We start from the raw sequence: 27770 nt of genomic DNA, 5'->3' as shown, positions 1-27770 counted from the left end.
AGAAAGGGAGAATGTACGTTCTGGCTCACCGATTCCGACAGACCCTAAATATTAACGCAAAATAGGCTTCTGGACTAAACTTTTACTAAAATGAAACATGCGACAAAATCAGAAAAATACTGCATAAATCCATACAAAAAAAAATATAGTAAAGTAAGGTTGTTTTGAACCAATGCCGGGTCTGTCGGAATCAGTAACCCAGAACGTACATTCTCCCTTTCTCTCTGTGCAACGCTAAATTTAGTTTCCATTGAAATATTAATCCAATCTGCCCGTCGTAGCCAAGCCCAAGACTACCGTATTGATCTGGTAAAAACAAACAGCCAGCCTGCCGCAAGCTAGTCTTCTATATTCCTCCAATGGCAAGACAAGATTAAATCATGTGATAGCAACAGTTACGTCACGTCCACCCTAATGTTTTGTTGTGGCTAGCAACGGGGCTGGGATATCTTGTCATATTACTTTGGTGGTTGTGCTGTTCAGACTTGTTGGAAGCGGTGGCAGTTTTCTGTGAGAGAAGTGTTTGAATTTGTGTTTCTGTTGATTAATCTCATGTCTCAAGACAGTATTTCTTCACAAGAATTAGCTCAGGAAATTAGTGAAGCGCAAGCAGCTAACCAAAAACTGTTAGATTCAGAAAGTATGGCTTTTGAGCAAGCTCAGGAAATTCCTCTTCCACCACCAACACCATCAGAATTTTGGACAGAAGAAGAGAAGAAAACTTTGTTAGAGAATCGGAAGTATTTTAAGAAATGGTGCAAATTGTAGATAAAGCTGTAAAAGAAGGGCCGATAGAATTACCTAAAAAGCCGAAAAGAAAGATTGAGCAGTTGTTCAAAGAAAAAACAGGAGTAAAGAAAAGCAGAAATGATCTCACAACTCCACAGGCATTACACAATTATCTGATTTCTAATCAAGCTGATATAAAAACAACGATTTCCAGAGAAGCTTTTTCTGAGAAATTATTTGAAAACCCATCAAATGAAGACGAAATGGTAGAAAGATTAAACAAAGGAGTGAGAAATTTAGCTAGACAAGATGCACAGACTATGATGATTTACATTCAGTTTGGCAACTTTTTAATTCTGTGTAAAAACTGGCAGGAGAAGGAGAGGAAAGAAGGGAGAATAACAGAAACTTGGGCTGACTGGTTGAAAGCAAAAACAGGCTATTCCGATGTTCATGCACGGAAATTACGAGCCGTTGCAGGTGTTCTTTATGGATATCCTGGATTTTTTGCTGTTGGTCTCCCCTTTCGTTTTATTTACAGCAAGCTAAATAACATTAAGAGCATGCTGCAAGTGCCAGAATTTGCTTCCATCTGGAAACAAGCTCCTCAAGTACCAGAAACAAGCCAGCTCCAACATTCTCAAGAATTCTAGGATTCTAAAAATAGTACCGTTCACGCGTGAACGGTAGGTCTTGCTGGTAAACCGGCGGCTTGGGTCACTCTGTTTCAACGCTTCGCTTCACAACGCTTCACTACGCTTCACTACGCTTCACTACGCTTCACTACGCTTCAATATTTAGGCTGCCTTTTCAGGCGGCCACCGAGTGCACTTTATGCAAATGACTTGTTTATTGAATCAAGCTTTGACAAGTGTACTTGGTGGCTGCTTTGAAACTCAACAAAGCCTTCTCCCCTTTCACAAACACTCCCCTTTCACAAGCAACGTCCTTTTCCCCGCTGCAGTCAAAACAAAGCTGTCATAGCGGGTTTTCCCGATTGACAAAAATTCTTATTACACACTCAGACTATTTGGAGTCGCGTTTGTCCTCCAGTGGCCAATTGCATAAGAATATTCTGGTGATGAATAAACGCGCTTTGTGTCATTAGCATCTAAAGATTTCTTGTTTACAATAGTTGTGTTGATCTGATGAAGCGCGGAACTGATCTTAGGGTTGTCATGGTGAAACACTCGCTTCTGAAACAGTGCTTCCTTGTAGTTATCATGCGATATGCTCGACTTTACAACCTGTTTGCTTACACCCTTTGCTTTTTTAACCACCCCTTTCTCACTTGCAACACTGTACATCTTTGCACGCAATCCAACATACTCCTTAATTATCTTCCCATTCATTTCATCTTTCATCTTTCCAATAACCTTCTTGTTAACATTTGAGTGCAATGGTGATTCTTTAGGGTAGTCGCAAGTGTCATAAAAAGAATCTTTTCCTTTTACTGCAGGACTTTCAGCTTCTAGATCTTTGTAAATGTCATCCGCTGGAATGTCAAGTAAGAATGAATCTGTGTCTGTGTAAAGTACTCTCGATTTGGGATATCTTGGTTTCAAATAATCATACAAAAACTCAAGCATCAACAGTTTTGACAACTCTAGCACAGTAAAGCCTATGAATACTGGTTTGTCAAGCTTGACTACAAGTTTTTTCATTAAGATACCATACAGCTGTTCATGAAAGTATTTAAAGTCTTGATACTGTGGTTTGGATGTCAGCTTGATGGCCTCATTTTCTCTTGTAACAAGTCTAACATCCTTTCTCTTGTGTGGGTTTTCCATTGTCTTACCAAAGCAACTGTTGTTCATCAGTTTAAAAAAGTCTTTCTCTGATGCATCAGCGGCTTTGGTTCTCAGTTCTGTGTTTTTCATGATGTAAGGTTTCATAAACTGTTCTTGATCAAATAAAATTATGCGATGAACAGCCTTCAAAATTAATCCATGTCTAATGTAAAACTGTAACAGTCTGTAGTGACACACATACTTCTTTTTGTGAAACAGATTGGGCACCAGCTTTGGAGGTTCTCTTGGGTTTACTTTTAACCTCTCAGCCGCTAAAGGATAATCATTATGTAGATCATGAAGTGATAGTGGATAGTCTAAGTCAACTTCTAGTATCCATCCCTTTCGACTGTCTGGGCCTGCTTTTAATATTGTCAGCACAACACATTGTGAAAATGGTCCTGAATAGATCTTAAAGTTCCGAAGTGGAAGCGTCTGACACATTGCCCAACCATACAAATTGTTTGCATCTAGATACATGATGTAATTAGAAGGTTTCATAGGATCAAAGTCGTCCAAGTATTTGTTGTTGGCTTTGCAGTAATTGTGTGAAGCCATACTGATTCCTCCACGTAGTCCATTTTCAATCATCTGAAGTGTAGGTAGATCTGATAGCAAGTCAATCTTTACTCCTGTAAATCTAAGAAATGCATCCCAGCTCATGCCTGGTGCAGATATGTAATGTGAAGGATCTAGATTGTAGTGCTTCATACATGTTCTTCTGTAATTCTCAAATATATCTGCAAGTAAACAAACATCAGCCAACAAATATTGATCATGATAATCACCCATTGTATTACATCCTAATTTATTCCATGCAGTCTTAGCGTGTTCATAGTCTTCGTCACTTATACCTTTACCCTTCAGCCGTGAGAAGTAAGCATCCTTTGGTGGTAACTCATCTTCATCAAACCTCTCCCACGAATCCATGTATTCATATGGATAGACTCCCTTTCTAACTAAGTCACTGTCAAAGTACTTACATGTGATTGGGAAAGCAGTTAGTGATGAAGATAAAGACTCAAGTGTTCCCATCAGATGTTGAGCAGAATCGTAGAAGTGTAAACTATTCAGAGTAAAGGCCATGTACTTTTCTGAAGACTGCGCAATGCATCTTGCTTTGTATTCATCAGTTACTGCCTGCATGATCAGATGTGAATCATAACCGCGCAAGTTATGGAAGAAGATTGGAAGCTTCCAAGTCTTAGGATCAAACTTTAATTGTAGATTACATTTGCTGTGTGCTGCTCCTCGGAACTGCCCACTTACATGATCATGATCTCTTACTATTGGATTGTCTGTGTTTGGTGTTAGACTTTGTTCGCATATCCAACACTGTGTGGTAGAGTTAAACTGTTCTTGGTCTTCAGGTTTCATAACAATGTCTGAAAGATTCAGTTGTTTGGAGCAGTCATTTCGCACTTGGTTCATTTGCTGTAAGAAGTTCTTTGCTGCATTAGGTCCTCTGTACAATTGCGGTTTAGAATGTTTACCATCTGAACTCACAACAATAAATGCATATGAACAGACTTGATGATTACTTAGAGTTACTGTTTTAGGTAGGTCTTTTGGTAAAGGTCCTTCATATGGCACAATGATAGATTCAAAGTCAGCATAAACAACATAAGGATTTTTCTGTAGTTTGCATACATTCTTAAAATACACTTTGCTGTCTGGCGGTGGTGTTGTTAACTTCACGACCGCATCATCAACGCTCTTACAATGTTGCTTGTGTATAAGTGCTGCATGAATTGATGGAATACGCAAGAGACATCGCCTACAAAAGTCTTGTTTACTATTGTGATTGCTTGTGCTCGCCATCAGTCTACTCATTGTACGAATCAAAGTGTAATGATATTTTACACCATCAGTCATTAGTAACATGTCAACATGGTTAATATCACAATCACCAATCGTTGGTGAGTTCTTTGATATTCTGACTGGTTTCAGTTCATCTTCCTCATCCCACGTGTAAACATTTACGGTGATGGGTTTGTTTTGCTGTTCAAATTTGTCAATGCTTGTAATGCTGACAGGAAATTCAATACCAGTAAAGTTTAGTTTATTTCTGTATGCATGATAGTTAGACACTCTTTCTGCATTTTTCTTTACACTGTACAGTCTTGCCAGAACACACCACATAAAACATTTGTCATCATCATTCTTTATGTTCAGCACAGCACGTTTTTTGACAAGAGCAGGAGGTAAAGGTATGTAACTTCTACCTCTGATGGGGGCAAATTTACTTAGCTTCAATTCTATTTTTAGAATTTCACCTTCTGACCATCCGGATCCTTTCATCTTTGCATCCTCTGCAGCTTGCTCAAACCGTTTCATCATTTCATCTGCCCAGTTTCCATTCAATTCTGCCATAGAATTAAGTGCTAGTTGTCTGGTTGAAACATGAACTTCTAGCACCTCATCACTGATTGTTTTGTATTTTATTAAACTGACTATCTGCACTTTTACTGGAGGTTCAATCAATAAATTGTTTGGAATTTGTTCAATGGCGTCTTGCACACTGGACTGCACATTTTGAGGATCCGTTACTTGTAATTCAACGGTGTCAAATACTGTCGATAAAGATTCTAATACAGAGTTTTCCATCGCTGTGAGTTTGATTTTATAACTCAAAATAAAAATATAAATTAAAAAAATGAAGTTGCTTAGAATTCTTTCTCAGAGCTTCCATTTTTGTTAACACTATAAAATCTGAAATAAAAAATCATTTAACATTTGTACCACGTGGAACTAATTGTAATTCCTCTTTTACAAAGGCTCTTTGCGGTGCTGGTTCTCTCAAGTAATATATAGGTGGATTTGTCTCTACTACTCTCTTGATTTCATGAATGTCAATACTCCAGATTGGATCCGTTGCACGCTTCCTGCTGTCACCCTCAGCTTCACCGGGTGCATATAAATATCTGACTTTCTGATTGAAAGGTAGTAATGCCACTGGTGTTGTTGACTTTGGAGCAACAGGTATTGTTTTCTGTTTGATTGCATCAACTGGTCTTAACCCTGTAGCTTTAAATACCTCCAGATTCATTGCTCTAAGTACTGATGGTAATCTTTTGACCCATTCAGTGTTACGCAATTTACTTTCTGTGTCCAAAAATTCCTGATGGTACTGATATGAAAACAGTTTTTCTGCCAACTGTTTGTTAAAGCTCTCAACAATAGCCTGTGACCTGTGGTTTCCTGGAATACCTCTCTTCACTGTAACATGATGTTTTAACAGAAGCTGGTTGACAGCTCCTTTAAACTCCTTACCATCATCGCACTGAATCATTCTGGGATACTTTAGTGGTCCACGTCTGTAAATTTCTTGCAGGGCAACAGCTGTAGCTATAGCACTTTTCTCTGTCAACGGTTCAGCATCTTTGTATCTCGTTGCAACATCAACTACAGTCAGTGCATACTTATATTTCTTCCTTCTGACTGTGTCATGCGGTAAATAGAGCAGGTCTATTTGATGAGTGTCATTCGGTTTAATGTTAACAAAGTGTGGTCGTGTAATTTTTCTTGGTGCAGGTAAATAGATCTGCCAAACTGCCTGCTTTGACAACCATTTCTTTGCTATATCTTGAGAAACACCTGCTGCGTCACTGAGCTTGTCAATAGCAGTTCTTCCTTTCCAGTATCCTTTTGGGGAATAATATATTTTAGATAACAAAGCATCACTCATGGTTTTTTAAATGACAGAATATTAAGATTTGACAGCACGCGCAATAAAGTAAACAACAGCCATACCAATAACAATGAAAACAATCTCGCCCACCTTCTGCTCTTCTGAAGGCTGATAAAAGTCACCCAGTTTTGGAGGAGCACTTGTCTTCATTTTCTTTCCAGTTACAAGATAGTATTCTTGAATGGCTGCATCAACATTGGCAAAGGTTTTGTTTGCATGTCCTTGCTGCCTGAGTTTATCATTCATAAAGTCTAACTGCGCAATTCGTTTCTTCTCGTATTCATCCTGTGCTTTCGCCAGTTGTTCCATGGCTTTGTTGTGCCTTTCCCTCTCTTCACCATTTTGCAGTTTAGAAAACAAATAGTTGCTGCCAGAAAATGCAAGCGCATTTACAATCGCACCTCCCACCATCATAACCAAGCTAGCCATTTTATTGTCTTACATGTTTATATTTTCTGGAATAATTCCTTGCTTCACCAAAAAGTCTTTTGTTGCAAAGGAAGCTGTCACAACACCAATTAGTTTAGCACCGTCTTCGAAGTCTAACTTTCCCAAGTCGGCTGGTTTCATTCTGAGGAGACTTTTACCCAGCATTGTGTAACCTACACTCAAGCCTCCAATCACTGCAGCGTGATAAACTAGATTAACTATTGTCTTTTCAGAACTCATTTTTATGTTATCAAAATTAAAATATTAAAATTATTCCATATGAAATGAATCCACTGCAGGTACTACTGTGGGCTTTTTTATTGTTTGTACTGCTTTGTTTGTTGGTTTTGGTGTTTCTGATTTTGGTGTTTCTGATTTTGGTTTTTCTGACACTTTATATTTGCCTTGCCAAAGTTTGTAAAGCAAGTATCCACCTCCTCCAACAACAGCTGCTACAGCTACTTTTCTGTATGATAGAAATGAAGATTTTAATTCTTGATCAGTTTGTGTGACCTTAGTCACTTCAGGAATGTTTGGTGTCTGCTCAACTTCAGACATAATGTTCTGCTTTGCCTTTTGATTTAACTTTTTTTGTCTGTTCCATTCGGCTAGTTTTTTTCCTGCTTCTACTCTACCAGGTTTCTTTGTCACTGTGTTCACTTCTGGTATTTTCGTCTGCTCCACTGTCTGCTTCAACTGATCTGTCATCTTTTTTATTCTGAAAATTAATGTGTTTGAAAGTAATTAATCCAGCAACAAAATGTTACAGTGGTCGCCGCTTAATAAAACCACTTCTGGACCGACGAAAAATGGCTTTAATAAGCGGCGGATTTATTAACCGGCGGTCAAGGAATACGTCATTTTCGAAAGAAAAAAAAATCTCTTTTGTTTACGTCACTCAGTCACTTTCTTTCGTCATTTACACTTGTTTGAATCTAAACAAAACTTCACGAAGGATGTTGAACTTTTGTTTTAATTATGTACATGTACGTGTACTTTGATCACTTCGGTACATCAATAATTTCACTGTCACCGTCACGAACCATTACTCGTCAGAGAAGAACGATTTTATGAGTGTTTGTTTGTTGGTCGTCTTCCACATCAGAACAAGATAATGTGAGTTTTAGTCACAAACTACGTGATTTCTCTGAGAAAACTGGCTTTAATAAGCGGCGGGTTGGTTTTATTAACCGGCTTTTTCTAATACATAAGATATAGTGATAAATCCGGACCGTCTGAAATCGGCTTTTATAAGCGGCTGGCTCTATTAACCGCGGTTTTATTAAGCGGCGTCCACTGTACTAATAAAGCACCAAATCGATAATACAGGCCACAGGCAAGAGATTCGAGGGACTTGGAAACAACAGGGTCATGAGTTAGATCATGTGTTAAGTCTTCCTCCGAGTCGAGAGGTGTAAAATGTCCAAAAATCTTTGTGTACAAACCTATAACAGTCTGTCCAATACTTCTAACCATCTTAGAACCAAGCACTGATTCATACCGTCCATGATACTTTTCTATATCTTCTGAGGAAAGATGTTGTACTTCTTCCACAGTTAACTGCTGCCCAAGGTAGTGTTTTGTTTTTCCACAAACAGCAAGTGAATACAATCTTTCTTTTTTATCAGGTATAGTCCTACTGTCACAGATTTCAATATCTGTAGCAGTCTGCATCAGCAATTCATCACAGTTCATTTTATTTTGATGCAGAATAAAATTAAAATCTAGTAATTAAACTTGAGTAAGAACTTGGGTAGGAACTTAACAAGAACTTAGGTAGGAACTTGAGTAAGAACTTGACAAGAACTTGACAAGAACTTGAGTAAGAACTTGACAAGAACTTGAGTAAGAACTTGACAAGAACTTGACAAGAACTTGAGTAAGAACTTGACAAGAACTTGAGTAAGAACTTGACAAGAACTTAGCAAGGATTTCTACAAACATACATACTGAACTGGTTGATCAGTTTTTAAAACCAGTTTCGAGTGCTTAGAAGATTTCAGATTATTCTTTATTCTTTCTCTCTCCTGTTTGTTTTCAATGACATCATTTTCTCGAAGACACTCTTCAAAACTGTCACGGTCCTTTGAATAGAACAATGTTATTGTTTTGAGTTGCTCTCTAAAGTCTTTCAGAACTGCATTGTATTTTTGTGTTAATATCCAAACTGATATTAATGCATGTCGTCCACTGAATGCAAGCTTTGCTAGTGCACTTTTCTTTCTAACAATGTCACGTTCTGCTGCACAGTCATCAATAATAAACAGTGTTGGCGTGTTCTGAAAAAGATCGAAATAATGCTCCAAGCAAACATTTAGACGATCAGAAGGATTTACAATAAATATATTTTGATCAGACCATATGAATTTTCTCTCCTTGTATGTTCTGTTATGCTTTATGGTTGGACAGAATATGACTATGTGTTCAAAGTGATTTATGTAAACAGTCTGTAATAAATCCAAAACATATCTTGTTTTGCCGCAACCTGTTGCCCCACAAATCAAAGAACAGTGTGGATCTTTTGGAAGAAAATCTAGATACTTCATTTTAACACGTTCAATAAACAATATCCTGTAATCTGCTTTCAGAGATGTTTAACTGCGCATCTGACACAACAAACACGTAGATCTTAACTGATTTACTACTACTCCCTACTTCCTTTTCAATTTGTATTGTGATTCCTTCTGATCCGTTTTCAATTCGCCTTCCACTTCCATGCAGTTTGTTGTCGTCAGTTGTTCTGAGATCCAGCCATAACGCATATTTATTTGTCAAGAAATCTTCTACGCCAACACCGTGTAAATGTAGATCTTTAGCCACAAGATCAGATGTTGGGTCTTTCAATCTTCCTCCAGTAAAGTACTTTCTTGCTTCATCATAGTGTTGGTATGGCAGCATGCCAGATGCAAATATTTGGTTTGGCTGCCCTTCAATTGTGCAATATACTCTATTGATTAGTGGATTGTAAAACTTTTCTATTTGCCTTTCATATGAATCTTTTGGTTCCTCAAACAACATAAGTATTCCCTTCATTGACCTAGCTGGTGTATTCAAGTTAATGTTCCAGATTGGATCAGCCTGGCTTTTTGAAAGTGTACTGTGATTCAACACTCTTTCATAATAGATAGGCAGCTTAGAACTGTACTGATTTTCTATAAGTCTAGCCAGTTCAGGATGGTTTACAACATCAAACTCTAAAGAAATTCCAGACACCTTATACTTTGCTTCCGGGTCTTGTGAAAGCATAACACGATCATAACTATTGAAAGTCAGGTCGTATGACAGCCTGTCACGCAATGCTCCTTGATAGAAGGGAGGATGTGAATTTATGAGTTCAAAGTCAAGTGGAATACAAAATTTGTTTCCAAAAGCAACATTGACAGCGTTATCTTTTTTGTTGTCAGCTTTATCTCCTGCTCCTATTCTAACTTTTATCCCATTGTCTGACTGAATCCCTTGAAACACTCTGTTTTTCTTTTCATTGTCAGTCAACCAATTATCTGCATAAACTAAAAATACATCTGCATTATTCAATGACATCACTTCCCGCCCTTCCAGTTTGACAGTAATCTTCCTCACAATTGCTCTTCCTACATTATAAGCCAAAGTCCTATTTTCATCTGAGCCAGATTCTAATTCTAATTTGAATGATAGTCTTACAGTGCCTGGTACAATAACATCGTTCTTACCTAGATTAGGAAACCTAACAGTAAGTATTTCATTCTGATCAATAGTAGAAGGATTATTTGTAACTATAACTGTTTGCCTTATTCCTTTTACCCCGAGAGGTTCTTTCAGCCTTCTGTAAGGATCAAGAACAGAACCGAACGATTGTGCCATCTTTTTTTATTTTCAAAATAAAAAATAAGTTACAAATGGCAGAAGGTGGATTTGAAGATTTATTTGAGCCAGCGGACGACATGAGCGAAGCAATCCCTTTGGTTCCCTACCATCATTCACTGCATTATGAGGTGGCACGACATGAACTTCTGGAAGGTAAAGTTAGAGATTTCTACAAAAGTTTAGGAGAAGAACCTGATGTTTTAGATCCAAACCAGTTCAAAATGGAAGCAAATCATTTATATACAACTAGCGATAAAGGAGAAAAAGTCCAACTTACATATAAATCTAATCCTGCTAAGTTTCTATCAAAAGTTTCACTAAAACAAAAACTTACTGCTAATCGACTTAGGCAATTAGATATTGTGCCTAGCACACGGTCATCATCTTCCCATGTTGTTTCCTTACTTCAACAAGCAGAACTAGGACTACCAACTGCTACTCAAATAGAATCTGTTCCATTGCAAGATCTTAATAAACTTGCAGATGAGGCTGATCAACTTATACAAGAGATAGAGACTTCTTTTTCTGAGGAAACTTCACTGAAGACTCCACATGAACTATTACCTATGAGAGAAATAGAAGCCCTTAATCAATCACTACAAACCATCAGAGGTGAAATAGCAAATAATCTGTCAAAACTAGGTCAGCTGGATGAAGATATAAACAAAGAGAAACAAAAACTTGCTGATGCTGATGATTTGAACCTAGAACAAGAAGTAAAAAACAGAATTTCTAAGCGTTTAAAAGATTTGCAGGAGGAGAAAGCCATAAGGTTAGAAGTTCTAAGTAACAATAGAGAACAACTGAGAACACAGGTCAGCAGAATAAAAAATACAATTCAAAGAATCCTTTACGAAGACACAACTCTTGCTGAAAGAATTAGAACGCTTTTCAGAGAGCAGGGAATCACAATAGCTAGTATACTAACTGCGTTAGGATTTGCAATAAGCACATTAGTGTTAACACTCACAGGTGGCACTGTCACACCTCCACCTCCACCTTCACCTTCATCTCCATCTGATCCGGGATGGGTAAAGAAACAACTCAAACACATTGCAGAACTATTAAAGAAACTAGCAGCAAAAGCTTTGGATGCACTTCCAGGAATCATTGGTTCAATTGTTAGCTGGCTGTTATCTTTTGCAGGTAAAGTTGTTGGTTTCATGGCTGAACATCTCTGGACTCTAATAGTTTTAATTGCAGGTGTTCTGCTAACGAGAATAAAGCAAAAGTAAGCCTACACCCACTCCACCAATTACTAGAGCAGTCTTCTGCGATTCATGATCATCACTAATACTAACAGCTTGATCATCACTAGTGACAGAATGATCTTCACCTGCAGCGTGATCTTCACTTGTCACGCTTTGTTTCTGTTCATTGTGATATGGCTGTAGCATCGTTCTGATTTCTGAATTCAGTTCTTCACCCTTTCCAAGCGGCTGGGTGTCACTAGCAATAATGATTTCATTGTTATAATTTGTTATTGTTCCAATCTGCAGCTGGAGATCAGAAGGTAACATGTAAAGGCCGTTACCAACAGCAAAGTCAACTTTTGATCTTGCATAACGGAGAGAGTCTTGATACCTTTTGATGCTGGAAGGCAGATCAACTGCAGAGTTTATGACATCTTCTAAATTTGATAACAACTGTTTCTGTGCACCAAACCCTGTGCTTGTTCTCATTATGTTTGATCGTGTCTGTGCCTGCGAGCCTAGCAAGCACCACGCATATGTTCGGATAGATTCATTGATCCTTTCAACACCTGATCCAGTGAAACCTTTGCCGGTGTCTAATATAAAAGTAGTCCATGCATTGTGGTGCTCTTGTTCTATTGATCCTAACTGTACCTGCACATTTGAAGAAAAAGATGTATGACCTGGCCAGTAATCAAAATTATACCTCCTGTGGACACCCCATAAATATAGTGTTCCCATGCCATGGTTTTTGTCTTGCTTTTGCCTAAAGTCGGTCTTAAAATCTATATTGAATTCATTGCAGAGACGCTCATACACTTTCATGTTTATCCTATTGTTGAATGGGTTCCAGCTCTTTTCATGCGGCATTGGTGCCTGAAGTTCAGACAAGATTCTCCTGCACTGATAGTAAACGTGAAATGTGTACACACACTTTGTCAGTAAGTTTGAATTATTCATGTGGTCTGCATAGGACACTCCACATCCTGTGGTTGCACAGAATATTGCAAAGTTTAACTGATTCTGATAGAACTGAATTGGGTGAGAGTTCCACATCTTTGGAACACTATCATTTTTGATTGGGGGATTTAGGTAAGAATGGAATGGGTCAGGCACTTTAACGCGAATGGATTCTGTTTCTGTTACAGCAAAGTCCAACTCATGGAAAGAAATAGTCTTTGGATTGTAATATGGTCCAGTTTTGTATTTAACGTCTTTGTTGAATTTATACTGAATCATTTTTGTTGTTGAATAAAAAATGTTTATCACACTAACAAATGTGAAGACTAGTGTGCCAGTTAAACTTGCAAACCCTATCAACAATCAAAATGGAGGAATGAAAGTTGCACTGCATGAAATTATGTACAAGGTTACTTGGTATAATATCAGTAAAAAAAAGGCTAACAACTGGGTTAGAATTAATGGTAAAACACATTCTGTAGAAGATGGTTACTATGACTTCTGCACTTTAGAGAAAGAATTGTTTGCTCCAGTAGGTATTACAGCGAGTTTAAATCATGCAAGTCTCATTGCTACTCTTACTATGCCCAAAACTAGAGAAGTAAACGTTGAGTTTCCAACCAAACTCCTTGATATGCTTGGAATTACAAATTTATACAAGGGAACACGTCCCATTGACATGGATGTTAACAGTGTACTGTTTGTTCACATGAGAGAGCTTAACACATCCTATAATCTGTTTAATGATCAGCGTTCTGATCTGCTTAGAATTCTTCCACCGAGTGATGCCTCTTTTTGTAAAATGCACGTGCCAACATTTAAGACACTTCAGTTCAAGGACTTGGAGGAAGGGTGTCATGAATTCCTACACATTGATCTGAAAAATCAAAGTGGACAACCAGTTGATTGTTTGTTTAACATTACATTGGAAATAGTTCCATAAAATATTGAGTATTAAAATGTCGAGTGGACCTACAATAGCTTATCCTGTTGCATGTTCAACTATAGAGTTGAAAGATTTAGCAGATGCTATCGACTTTGAGAGCAATGCTGAAGTTGGTGCAGTGTATGCATTCGAGTTTACAGACACTGGTCATTACAAGAGAAAGGAAATCGACGATGAAAAGAAACCAAGATTCCTCAAACTAGGTCAAATCCGTGATGTTAATGTACCTGATCCAATTGTCGATGACATATACTACATGTGGAAACATCAGAATAAAAAATGGGTACTTAGTCCTGTTATCAAAAAGATTGACTGGGAAATGAAGTTTGAATTTGTGAGTCCATACACTCTTGTTGGAAAAGACGACACATTCCGTAAGTCAATCAATGCTGGACCACTAATTGTTAGCCTTGTTCCTGCGATTAACAGCAGGGGAGAAGTTGCAGTTAAACCTTTCCATAAGAACAACTATCTCATTCACAGAAAACAAAGTGTTGAAAAGGACGCTGACACCATTGTCGATTTTATACCCAAGCTTCCAATAGGGCAGAATGCAACTATGATATTTGATATAGTTGTCAGGAAAAGGGAAGAAACCACAAACACTGTTCTAATGAGAGGAATAAATCTCAACTGGAGACCATTAAATGTTGAAGAAGTCAGAGTATTTATTGCTGTTCAAAAGGATTCTAACACAATAAAAAAACAGACGTCAAACCAAAATGTTGTTGTTAACGCAGATATAAATAATTTAACAGAAATAAGAAGTATTAATCTTACTTATCTTGATTTGATTGCTTTCTACTATACAGATAAGGTGTTAAGCAATGAACAGCTTCAAAGCTTAGCAGAAACACTGGCCAGTGAGAATTAAGATAAATATTTTATATTTTGCATTAAAAAGATGACTAGCAGTGTGAAGCTTTATCCTAATATTGATGAAAGTGCAGCAGAAAGTCAACAATTCAGACTGGCACACATTAGTAATATACAAAAACAACTAGAAGATGAATTAGAAAAATATTCTCGCGCTAGACGTAAGTACTCAACAACTTACAACAGCCTTTCTAATGCCAGCACTGGTTCTACTATCCTTGCATCAGCTGCAGGTGTAACGGGAACAATTCTGTTAGCTACCGGAGTAGGGACTCCAGTTTCTCTAATCCTAGGTGGTGTCGCAGCAGCAGTTGGTGGTTTATCATTTATAGCATCAGCTATAATGAAAAAAATTGTGAAAAAGCTTGAAAAACACGAATCCATTTCCACTCTTGCATCATCAAAATTGTCTAGCCTAAAACTGTCTATCAGTAAAGCACTTGAAGATTCAAAAGTTTCTGACGAAGAATTCAAACAGATACAAACAGACTTTGATGACTACAAAAGTAAGAAAGCAAGTATTCAAACAAAAACACGAGCTGAATATAACAAGCCAATCGATATAGAAGATCTGAAAAAGCAGTTTTTAAAAAAGGGGATTCAAATAGGACGGGAAGAAAAAGTAAAAATAGAATCACTTGTAAAGAGTTAACTATTCGTTTAGACAGTCACATTGCATGTATCAGATATAATTCTAACAGTGAAAGAACATATGAAGTAAAGTTTGTAAATGAGAGAGCGTATTGAGCTTAAGAATGTTGTATAAGAGAAAGGGAGAATGTACGTTCTGGGTTACCGATTCTGACAGACCCGGAATTGGTTCAAAACAACCTTACTTTACTGTATTTTTTTTGTATGGATTTATGCAGTATTTTTCTGATTTTGTCGCATGTTTCATTTTAGTAAAAGTTTAGTCCAGAAGCCTATTTTGCGTTAATATTTAGGGTCTGTCGGAATCGGTGAGCCAGAACGTACATTCTCCCTTTCTCTAAAGTCAAGGGACAAAAACGAAATCCCTTGACTTTTGGGGTAGCGCGACTCTGTTAATTTTAAGAATTTTTTTTTTCATTACTAGGATGTCCCATCGTTGGGAAATTCCGGTCGCTTCCTCCCAGTGGAAAGCTAGCAGTGACAGAGTCGCATTACCCCAAAGGCAAGGGATCTATTAGTCCCGTTTCGCCGTTATCCCAATTCGCCCCCATCCCATTTTGGCGACATTTCTCAGGCCAAGTGTCATGTTACCACCTTGTCATGTACCATTAGCGCCACATCCTATTTTGGCGCAATCCCGTTTCGCCGTTATCCCATTTTGCCCCCATCCCATTTTTGCGACATTTCACAGGCCAAGTGTCATTTTACCACCGTGTCATACCACTAGCGCCACATTCCATTTTGTCGCCATGCCGTTTTGCCGTCATCCCATTTCGCCGCCATCCCTATTTCGCGACATTTTGGATTGTTGCAAAATTGGGATTTGGCGAAAACGGAATGTCTTTCTAGTTGAATAACGCAGTATAGTAGTATAGTGAGGCTTGGCAAGAAGAATAAATAAAAAATGGGATGGCGGCCAAATGGGATGGTGTCAAAATGGGATGTCGCGCAATTGTTATGACACGGTAGTAAAATGACGCTTGGCTTGTGAAATGTCGCGACAATGGGATGGGGGCGAAATGGAATGCGGTGAAACGGCATGGCGGCCAAATGGGATATGATGTCAAAATGGGATGTCGCGCTATTGTTATGACATGTTAGTAAAATGACATTTGGCTTGTGAAATGTCGCGAAAATGGGATGGGGCAAAAAATGGGACGGCGGCAAAATGGGATTGCACCAAAATGGGATGTGGAACTAAAACCACCCCCACCACTCACGTAGAGGCTCTAAACAAGAAAAATAATAATAATAAAAGGCATGCATTACTTTGTGGAATGCGATATTTTTCCATTTTTACATTTTTACAAATCGCGGTTTTAGGTTCGACGTGATTTGTAAAATATTTTTACATTTTTACAAATCACGTGTTAACAGATCTGCTTCTGTTTGTTTTTGTCGCCCGTTACCTCTTGTGCTGTGGTGATGTGGAGAGTAACCCTGGGCCTCTTACCAGCGTAGACATGCAAGAAGAGCGGAAAAGCGACGGAGAGAAAGGGGGAATGTACGTTCTGGCTCACCGATTCCGACAGACCCTAAATATTAACGCAAAATAGGCTTCTGGACTAAACTTTTACTAAAATGAAACATGCGACAAAATCAGAAAATTACTGCATAAATCCATACAAAAAAAATACAGTAAAGTAAGGTTGTTTTGAACCAATGCCGGGTCTGTCGGAATCAGTAACCCAGAACGTACATTCTCCCTTTCTCTTATGCAACGCTAAATTTAGTTTCCATTGAAATATTAACTGGTTGGGCCACTCCAAACAGCCAGCGTGTGTTTTGATCCAATCTGCCCGTCGTCGGCAAGCCATAACTACCGTATTGATCTGGTAAAAACCAACAGCCAGCGTGTGTTTTGCCAGGCCTGCAAGCTTGTCTTCTATATTCCTCCAATGGCAAGACAAGATTAAATCATGTGATAGTAACCATTCACGTCACTTCCGCCCACCACTGTGTGTTGATAACAACCCGATCTAGTTTGTGTTGTTAGCAACCAGGCAGACCTGTCTCGCCATTTCGTATTGAGGTGCTGTTCTGTGAAGACGTGTATGTGTTTCAGTGAAAAAAGTGCTTAATTTAACAAGGTGAATGTCGCAAGATAGTATTTCTGCAGAATTAGAGAAATAGCTTCTTGAATCGCAAAATGTTCATCAAGAATTGTTAGATTATTCTAGGTGGCCAACAACTTTAATTCTACCTGACATGGAACAAGCTTGTAATGTCCCACTACCAGCGCCAACACCAGAAAATAGAGAATTTTGGACAGAAGAAGAACAGCATGTACTAGAAGAGAATAGAAAATATTTTGAGCAGATGGCCTTAATAGCAGTTAAGGCTAAAACAGAAGGATTAATGAGACTACCCAAAAAACCAAAAAGGAAGATAGAAGATTTGTTCAAAGAAAAAGACGGAAAGAAAAAGAGAGTAGAACCAACAACGCCAAATGATTTACATCACTATCTCGTTTCAAACCAAGCAGATGTTAGCCATGCTATATCCACAGAAGCTTTCACAAATGCTTATTTTGCTCAAGCAGTAAATGAAAAAGATATTGAAGAAAGACTGCAAAAAGGGATGAGAAATCTCAAAAGACAGGACGCACAACAAATCTTAATTTACATTCAGTTTGGACAGTTTTTGATTATGTGCAAACAATGGCAGGAGAAGCAAAGAAAAGAAGGAAAGATGACAAAAACGTGGGCTCAATGGCTAGAAGAAAAAACTGGCTATTCCGATGTTCATGCGCGTAGACTACGCGCCGTTGCTAGATCGCTTTATGCATTTCCGCGATTTACCACTGTTGGTTTGCCAATCAGTTTTATCATGAGCAAACTTAAACAAATCGAAGAGATGCTCCAGATCGAAGAGTACAGAAAGTACTGGTCAGAAGCGCCGCATATTCCTCTCACATCAGAGCTCCAACAGTCCCAGCCTTAGACTTACAGTGCTTGTTTGTGCGCAACAACAGAAGTATCACACTGCGCCTGCACTGTTAGACAAGTGTTTAAATATAGTAACGATCATGCATGTACGGTTTCAAAAATAGTAATGACGTGATTCTAAATATAGTAACGATCATGCATGTACGGTTTGCTGCGCCTGCCCTGCTTTGGCTGTCTTCTTAATCATCCTGCTTCAACACCCTGCTTCAGCTGTGTTATTGTTTTTGCTTCACCCTGCTTCAACGCCCTACTATAAACTTTTTAGGCTGCCTTCGGGCGGCCGCCGAGTGTTAACTTATTCAATTGACTTGTTTATTTTATTCAAGCTTTTGATAAGTGTACTTGGTGGCTGCTTTGAAACTCAACAAAGCCTACTCCCCTTTCACAAACACTTCCCCAACGCAAGCAACGTCCTCTTCCCCGCTGCAGTCAAAACAAAGCTGTCATAGCGGGTTTTCCCGATTGACAAAAATTCTTATTACACACTCAGACTATTTGAAGCCGCGTTTGTCCTCCAGTGCCCAATTGCATAAGAATATTCTGGTGATGAATAAACGCGCTTTGTGTCATTAGCATCTAAAGATTTCTTGTTTACAATAGTTGGGTTGATCTGATGAAGCGCGGAACTGATCTTAGGGTTGTCATGGTGAAACACTCGCTTCTGAAACAGTGCTTCCTTGTAGTTATCATGCGATATGCTCGACTTTACAACCTGTTTGCTTACACCCTTTGCTTTTTTAACCACCCCTTTCTCACTTGCAACACTGTACATCTTTGCACGCAATCCAACATACTCCTTAATTATCTTCCCATTCATTTCATCTTTCATCTTTCCAATAACCTTCTTGTTAACATTTGAGTGCAATGGTGATTCTTTAGGGTAGTCGCAAGTGTCATAAAAAGAATCTTTTCCTTTTACTGCAGGACTTTCAGCTTCTAGATCTTTGTAAATGTCATCCGCTGGAATGTCAAGTAAGAATGAATCTGTGTCTGTGTAAAGTACTCTCGATTTGGGATATCTTGGTTTCAAATAATCATACAAAAACTCAAGCATCAACAGTTTTGACAACTCTAGCACAGTAAAGCCTATGAATACTGGTTTGTCAAGCTTGACTACAAGTTTTTTCATTAAGATACCATACAGCTGTTCATGAAAGTATTTAAAGTCTTGATACTGTGGTTTGGATGTCAGCTTGATGGCCTCATTTTCTCTTGTAACAAGTCTAACATCCTTTCTCTTGTGTGGGTTTTCCATTGTCTTACCAAAGCAACTGTTGTTCATCAGTTTAAAAAAGTCTTTCTCTGATGCATCAGCGGCTTTGGTTCTCAGTTCTGTGTTTTTCATGATGTAAGGTTTCATAAACTGTTCTTGATCAAATAAAATTATACGATGAACAGCCTTCAAAATTAATCCATGTCTAATGTAAAACTGTAACAATCTGTAGTGACACACATACTTCTTTTTGTGAAACAGATTGGGCACCAGCTTTGGAGGTTCTCTTGGGTTTACTTTTAACCTCTCAGCCGCTAAAGGATAATCATTATGTAGATCATGAAGTGATAGTGGATAGTCTAAGTCAACTTCTAGTATCCATCCCTTTCGACTGTCTGGGCCTGCTTTTAATATTGTCAGCACAACACATTGTGAAAATGGTCCTGAATAGATCTTAAAGTTCCGAAGTGGAAGCGTCTGACACATTGCCCAACCATACAAATTGTTTGCATCTAGATACATGATGTAATTAGAAGGTTTCATAGGATCAAAGTCGTCCAAGTATTTGTTGTTGGCTTTGCAGTAATTGTGTGAAGCCATACTGATTCCTCCACGTAGTCCATTTTCAATCATCTGAAGTGTAGGTAGATCTGATAGCAAGTCAATCTTTACTCCTGTAAATCTAAGAAATGCATCCCAGCTCATGCCTGGTGCAGATATGTAATGTGAAGGATCTAGATTGTAGTGCTTCATACATGTTCTTCTGTAATTCTCAAATATATCTGCAAGTAAACAAACATCAGCCAACAAATATTGATCATGATAATCACCCATTGTATTACATCCTAATTTATTCCATGCAGTCTTAGCGTGTTCATAGTCTTCGTCACTTATACCTTTACCCTTCAGCCGTGAGAAGTAAGCATCCTTTGGTGGTAACTCATCTTCATCAAACCTCTCCCACGAATCCATGTATTCATATGGATAGACTCCCTTTCTAACTAAGTCACTGTCAAAGTACTTACATGTGATTGGGAAAGCAGTTAGTGATGAAGATAAAGACTCAAGTGTTCCCATCAGATGTTGAGCAGAATCGTAGAAGTATAAACTATTCAGAGTAAAGGCCATGTACTTTTCTGAAGACTGCGCAATGCATCTTGCTTTGTATTCATCAGTTACTGCCTGCATGATCAGATGTGAATCATAACCGCGCAAGTTATGGAAGAAGATTGGAAGCTTCCAAGTCTTAGGATCAAACTTTAATTGTAGATTACATTTGCTGTGTGCTGCTCCTCGGAACTGCCCACTTACATGATCATGATCTCTTACTATTGGATTGTCTGTGTTTGGTGTTAGACTTTGTTCGCATATCCAACACTGTGTGGTAGAGTTAAACTGTTCTTGGTCTTCAGGTTTCATAACAATGTCTGAAAGATTCAGTTGTTTGGAGCAGTCATTTCGCACTTGGTTCATTTGCTGTAAGAAGTTCTTTGCTGCATCAGGTCCTCTGTACAATTGCGGTTTAGAATGTTTACCATCTGAACTAACAACAATAAATGCATATGAACAGACTTGATGATTACTTAGAGTTACTGTTTTAGGTAGGTCTTTTGGTAAAGGTCCTTCATATGGCACAATGATAGATTCAAAGTCAGCATAAACAACATAAGGACTTTTCTGTAGTTTGCATACATTCTTAAAATACACTTTGCTGTCTGGCGGTGGTGTTGTTAACTTCACAACCGCATCATCAACGCTCTTACAATGTTGCTTGTGTATAAGTGCTGCATGAATTGATGGAATACGCAAGAGACATCGCCTACAAAAGTCTTGTTTACTATTGTGATTGCTTGTGCTCGCCATCAGTCTACTCATTGTACGAATCAAAGTGTAATGATATTTTACACCATCAGTCATTAGTAACATGTCAACATGGTTAGTATCACAATCACCAATCGTTGGTGAGTTCTTTGATATTCTGACTGGTTTCAGTTCATCTTCCTCATCCCACGTGTAAACATTTACGGTGATGGGTTTGTTTTGCTGTTCAAATTTGTCAATGCTTGTAATGCTGACAGGAAATTCAATACCAGTAAAGTTTAGTTTATTTCTGTATGCATGATAGTTAGACGTACTCTTTCTGCATTTTTCTTTACACTGTACAGTCTTGCCAGAACACACCACATAAAACATTTGTCATCATCATTCTTTATGTTCAGCACAGCACGTTTTTTGACAAGAGTAGGAGGTAAAGGTATGTAACTTCTACCTCTGATGGGGGCAAATTTACTTAGCTTCAATTCTATTTTTAGAATTTCACCTTCTGACCATCCGGATCCTTTCATCTTTGCATCCTCTGCAGCTTGCTCAAACCGTTTCATCATTTCATCTGCCCAGTTTCCATTCAATTCTGCCATAGAATTAAGTGCTAGTTGTCTGGTTGAAACATGAACTTCTAGCACCTCATCACTGACTGTTTTGTATTTTATTAAACTGACTATCTGCACTTTTACTGGAGGTTCAATCAACAAATTGTTTGGAATTTGTTCAATGGCGTCTTGCACACTGGACTGCACATTTTGAGGATCCGTTACTTGTAATTCAACGGTGTCAAATACTGTCGATAAAGATTCTAATACAGAGTCTTCCATCGCTGTGAGTTTGATTTTATAACTCAAAATAAAAATATAAATTAAAAAAAAATGAAGTTGCTTCCATTTTTGTTAACACTATAAAATCTGAAATAAAAAATCATTTAACATTTGTACCACGTGGAACTAATTGTAATTCCTCTTTTACAAAGGCTCTTTGCGGTGCTGGTTCTCTCAAGTAATATATAGGTGGATTTGTCTCTACTACTCTCTTGATTTCATGAATGTCAATACTCCAGATTGGATCCGTTGCACGCTTCCTGCTGTCACCCTCAGCTTCACCGGGTGCATATAAATATCTGACTTTCTGATTGAAAGGTAGTAATGCCACTGGTGTTGTTGACTTTGGAGCAACAGGTATTGTTTTCTGTTTGATTGCATCAACTGGTCTTAACCCTGTAGCTTTAAATACCTCCAGATTCATTGCTCTAAGTACTGATGGTAATCTTTTGACCCATTCAGTGTTACGCAATTTACTTTCTGTGTCCAAAAATTCCTGATGGTACTGATATGAAAACAGTTTTTCTGCCAACTGTTTGTTAAAGCTCTCAACAATAGCCTGTGACCTGTGGTTTCCTGGAATACCTCTCTTCACTGTAACATGATGTTTTAACAGAAGCTGGTTGACAGCTCCTTTAAACTCCTTACCATCATCGCACTGAATAATTCTGGGATACTTTAGTGGTCCACGTCTGTAAATTTCTTGCAGGGCAACAGCTGTAGCTATAGCACTTTTCTCTGTCAACGGTTCAGCATCTTTGTATCTTGTTGCAACATCAACTACAGTCAGTGCATACTTATATTTCTTCCTTCTGACTGTGTCATGCGGTAAATACAGCAGGTCTATTTGATGAGTGTCATTCGGTTTGATGTTAACAAAGTGTGGTCGTGTAATTTTTCTTGGTGCAGGTAAATAGATCTGCCAAACTGCCTGCTTTGACAACCATTTCTTTGCTATATCTTGAGAAACACCTGCTGCGTCACTGAGCTTGTCAATAGCAGTTCTTCCTTTCCAGTATCCTTTTGGGGAATAATATATTTTAGATAACAAAGCATCACTCATGGTTTTTTAAATGACAGAATATTAAGATTTGACAGCACGCGCAATAAAGTAAACAACAGCCATACAATATACAATGACATATGCAAATCACTCGATAATAGCTACCCAAGCAATCTTCTTTGATATATCCAAAGCATTCAATAGAGTTTGGCACCGGGGCTTATTGCATAAACTCGAAGCCGCTGGAATTAATGGGCCATTATTAAACTGGTTTACAGACTACCTAACAGATCGAAAGCAAGCAGTTGTATTAAAAGGCAGTAAATCAACTTATCTTCCAGTAGTAGCGGGAGTTCCTCAAGGTTCAGTGCTTGGACCCTTGCTCTTCCTAATTTATGTAAACGACATTGTACGTGATATAGAATCTACGATTAAGCTTTTTGCTGACGACACTAGCATGTACTTGTCTTTAGCCAATCACAACATCCGTGCCGAAATTTTAAACTCAGATCTTGAAAAAATTGTAAATTGGGCAGAAACATGGAAGGTAGCATTTAACCATGCAAAAACTGAATTGGTGAACTTTTGTACACAAAGAACCCCTGATATCGCAGATCTAAACTTTGGCAATACCACCCTTGAAAGTTCCCAAAATCACAAACACTTAGGAATAATAATACAAAACAACTGTAAATGGGATGAACATATAAAATCTCTTGTTGCAAAGTGCAGAACTCTCGTAGCTTGCTTGCGTACATACAAATATAGACTGAGCCGAAAATCATTGGAAATTATGTATAAATCCTTCATTCTACCACACTTTGATTATTGCGACATAATATGGGACAATTGTAGCAAAACCCTAACAGATGAACTCGAACAGTTAAACCTAGATGCAATACGAACAATCATCGGAGCTGTCCGCGGAACCAGTCACTTTAAGCTTTACGGAGAATCTGGACTCCAATCATTATCTGAAAGGCGTAACCGTCATAAACTAACAATGTTCCATAAAATTACTCACGACAAGACCCCCCCATACCTACAAGCAGCACTCCCACCTCTCGTAGCAGCCAACAACCCCTACCACAGACGCCGCCCCTTAGAACGAATTAAGTATACCCCCACATCGAACAGAAACGTACAAAACATCCTTTTTTCCTTCGACAACAGTACTCTGGAACCAACTACCTGAACAAATACAGTTAACCGACTCCCTCGGGGAATTTAAACATTACTTAACAAAAGACGACACACAAATTCCCGTTTACTTCTACAGTGGCAGTCGACAAACACAAATAATCCACACAAAAATGAGACTTAATATCAGCGATCTAAAGAAAGACTTAGTTGAGCGACACCTTGCGGAAAATAGCGTATGCGACTGTGGTGATGGAACAGAAACTGCAACACACTTCTTACTAGAATGCCGTTTACACTTAGCTGCAAGAAACAACACAATCAACAAACTAACCAACAACTTCATACACACAGATATTCTACTTCATGGAAACCCCTCCTTGCAAACAAAAATTAACAAAAAAATCTTTTTAACAGTGCAGGAATTTATTGGACAGTCTGGCCGTTTCGAACAGATAAACATGTAAAGTGAAAACAAAATCGATACGTCTACTCACTCGTCTCTCTCTCTCTCTCTCTTTCTCTCTCTCTCTCTCTTTCTCTCTCTCTCTCTCTCTCTCTTTCTCTCTCTCTCTCTCTCTCTCTCTCTCACTCTCCCCCTCTCTCTCACTTTCCCCCTCCCTCCCTCCCTCTCTCCCTCCCTATCTCTTACTCGCTAACACCATCAATATTATATATGTATTCTAAAACTGATTTTTGTTTTGATGTACAATTTTCATTCAATTTTCTTTTCATGTTTACTTGCTTTTCATTTAAACTGTACCCTCCCCAATCACATAATTCACCTCCCCCTCCTTCCTTCCTTTACTGTCTTTCTTTATCATCATTATGCAACGTTCATTACGTTATTAATAGATTTGGTTTATTGAGACAAATTTTTCAGCCGTTACCGCCTTATGTTGTACTGTCATGCAGGAACACCACTATAAGCTTTTAGCTTGTTGCTGTTTCTGTGAACTTTGTATACATGTCATGATTGTAACCTTTGTTAAAATAAACTTATGTTTAAACCAACAGCCATACCAATAACAATGAAAACAATCTCGCCCACCTTCTGCTCTTCTGAAGGCTGATAAAAGTCACCCAGTTTTGGAGGAGCACTTGTCTTCATTTTTTTTCCAGTTACAAGATAGTATTCTTGAATGGCTGCATCAACATTGGCAAAGGTTTTGTTTGCATGTCCTTGCTGCCTGAGTTTATCATTCATAAAGTCTAACTGCGCAATTCGTTTCTTCTCGTATTCATCCTGTGCTTTCGCCAGTTGTTCCATGGCTTTGTTGTGCCTTTCCCTCTCTTCACCATTTTGCAGTTTAGAAAACAAATAGTTGCTGCCAGAAAATGCAAGCGCATTTACAATCGCACCTCCCACCATCATAACCAAGCTAGCCATTTTATTGTCTTACATGTTTATATTTTCTGGAATAATTCCTTGCTTCACCAGGAAGTCTTTTGTTGCAAAGGAAGCTGTCACAACACCAATTAGTTTAGCACCGTCTTCGAAGTCTAACTTTCCCAAGTCGGCTGGTTTCATTCTGATGAGACTTTTACCCAGCATTGTGTAACCTACACTCAAGCCTCCAATCACTGCAGCGTGATAAACTAGATTAACTATTGTCTTTTCAGAACTCATTTTTATGTTATCAAAATTAAAATATTAAAATTATTCCATATGAAATGAATCCACTGCAGGTACTACTGTGGGCTTTTTTATTGTTTGTACTGCTTTGTTTGTTGGTTTTGGTGTTTCTGATTTTGGTGTTTCTGATTTTGGTGTTTCTGACACTTTATATTTGCCTTGCCAAAGTTTGTAAAGCAAGTATCCACCTCCTCCAACAACAGCTGCTACAGCTACTTTTCTGTATGATAGAAATGAAGATTTTAATTCTTGATCAGTTTGTGTGACCTTAGTCACTTCAGGAATGTTTGGTGTCTGCTCAACTTCAGACATAATGTTCTGCTTTGCCTTTTGATTTAACTTTTTTTGTCTGTTCCATTCGGCTAGTTTTTTTCCTGCTTCTACTCTACCAGGTTTCTTTGTCACTGTGTTCACTTCTGGTATTTTCGTCTGCTCCACTGTCTGCTTCAACTGATCTGTCATCTTTTTTATTCTGAAAATTAATGTGTTTGAAAGTAATTAATCCAGCAACAAATGGTACTAATAAAGCACCAAATCGATAATACAGGCCACAGGCAAGAGATTCGAGGGACTTGGAAACAACAGGGTCATGAGTTAGATCATGTGTTAAGTCTTCCTCCGAGTCGAGAGGTGTAAAATGTCCAAAAATCTTTGTGTACAAACCTATAACAGTCTGTCCAATACTTCTAACCATCTTAGAACCAAGCACTGATTCATACCGTCCATGATACTTTTCTATATCTTCTGAGGAAAGATGTTGTACTTCTTCCACAGTTAACTGCTGCCCAAGGTAGTGTTTTGTTTTTCCACAAACAGCAAGTGAATACAATCTTTCTTTTTTATCAGGTATAGTCCTACTGTCACAGATTTCAATATCTGTAGCAGTCTGCATCAGCAATTCATCACAGTTCATTTTATTTTGATGCAGAATAAAATTAAAATCTAGTAATTAAACTTGAGTAAGAACTTAGGTAGGAACTTAACAAGAACTTAGGTAGGAACTTGAGTAAGAACTTAGGTAGGAACTTAACAAGAACTTGAGTAAGAACTTAGTAAGAACTTGTGTAAGAACTTAGTAAGAACTTGTGTAAGAACTTGAGTAAGAACTTGAGTAAGAACTTGAGTAAGAACTTGACAAGAACTTAGCAAGGATTTCTACAAACATACATACTGAACTGGTTGATCAGTTTTTAAAACCAGTTTCGAGTGCTTAGAAGATTTCAGATTATTCTTTATTCTTTCTCTCTCCTGTTTGTTTTCAATGACATCATTTTCTCGAAGACACTCTTCAAAACTGTCACGGTCCTTTGAATAGAACAATGTTATTGTTTTGAGTTGCTCTCTAAAGTCTTTCAGAACTGCATTGTATTTTTGTGTTAATATCCAAACTGATATTAATGCATGTCGTCCACTGAATGCAAGCTTTGCTAGTGCACTTTTCTTTCTAACAATGTCACGTTCTGCTGCACAGTCATCAATAATAAACAGTGTTGGTGTGTTCTGAAAAAGATCGAAATAATGCTCCAAGCAAACATTTAGACGATCAGAAGGATTTACAATAAATATATTTTGATCAGACCATATGAATTTTCTCTCCTTGTATGTTCTGTTATGCTTTATGGTTGGACAGAATATGACTATGTGTTCAAAGTGATTTATGTAAACAGTTTGTAATAAATCCAAAACATATCTTGTTTTGCCGCAACCTGTTGCCCCACAAATCAAAGAACAGTGTGGATCTTTTGGAAGAAAATCTAGATACTTCATTTTAACACGTTCAATAAACAATATCCTGTAATCTGCTTTCAGAGATGTTTAACTGCGCATCTGACACAACAAACACGTAGATCTTAACTGATTTACTACTACTCCCTACTTCCTTTTCAATTTGTATTGTGATTCCTTCTGATCCGTTTTCAATTCGCCTTCCACTTCCATGCAGTTTGTTGTCGTCAGTTGTTCTAAGATCCAGCCATAACGCATATTTATTTGTCAAGAAATCTTCTACGCCAACACCGTGTAAATGTAGATCTTTAGCCACAAGATCAGATGTTGGGTCTTTCAATCTTCC

At 38.1% G+C, this 27770-nt stretch overlaps 1 protein-coding gene across 1 annotated transcript in view; it reads left to right on the top strand.

The window, feature by feature from the left end:
• Nucleotides 1-27770, top strand: part of LOC138947475 (zinc finger HIT domain-containing protein 2-like) — a 227274-nt gene that overhangs the window by 558 nt on the left and 198946 nt on the right. The gene's annotated exons all lie outside the window — the stretch shown is intronic.

This window comes from Littorina saxatilis, linkage group LG14 (assembly GCF_037325665.1).
Source record: "Littorina saxatilis isolate snail1 linkage group LG14, US_GU_Lsax_2.0, whole genome shotgun sequence".
In the NCBI taxonomy this organism is placed as follows: Eukaryota; Metazoa; Mollusca; class Gastropoda; order Littorinimorpha; family Littorinidae; genus Littorina; species Littorina saxatilis.
Note: the sequence above shows the minus strand (reverse complement) of the source record. Positions and strands in the feature narration are given on the sequence as shown.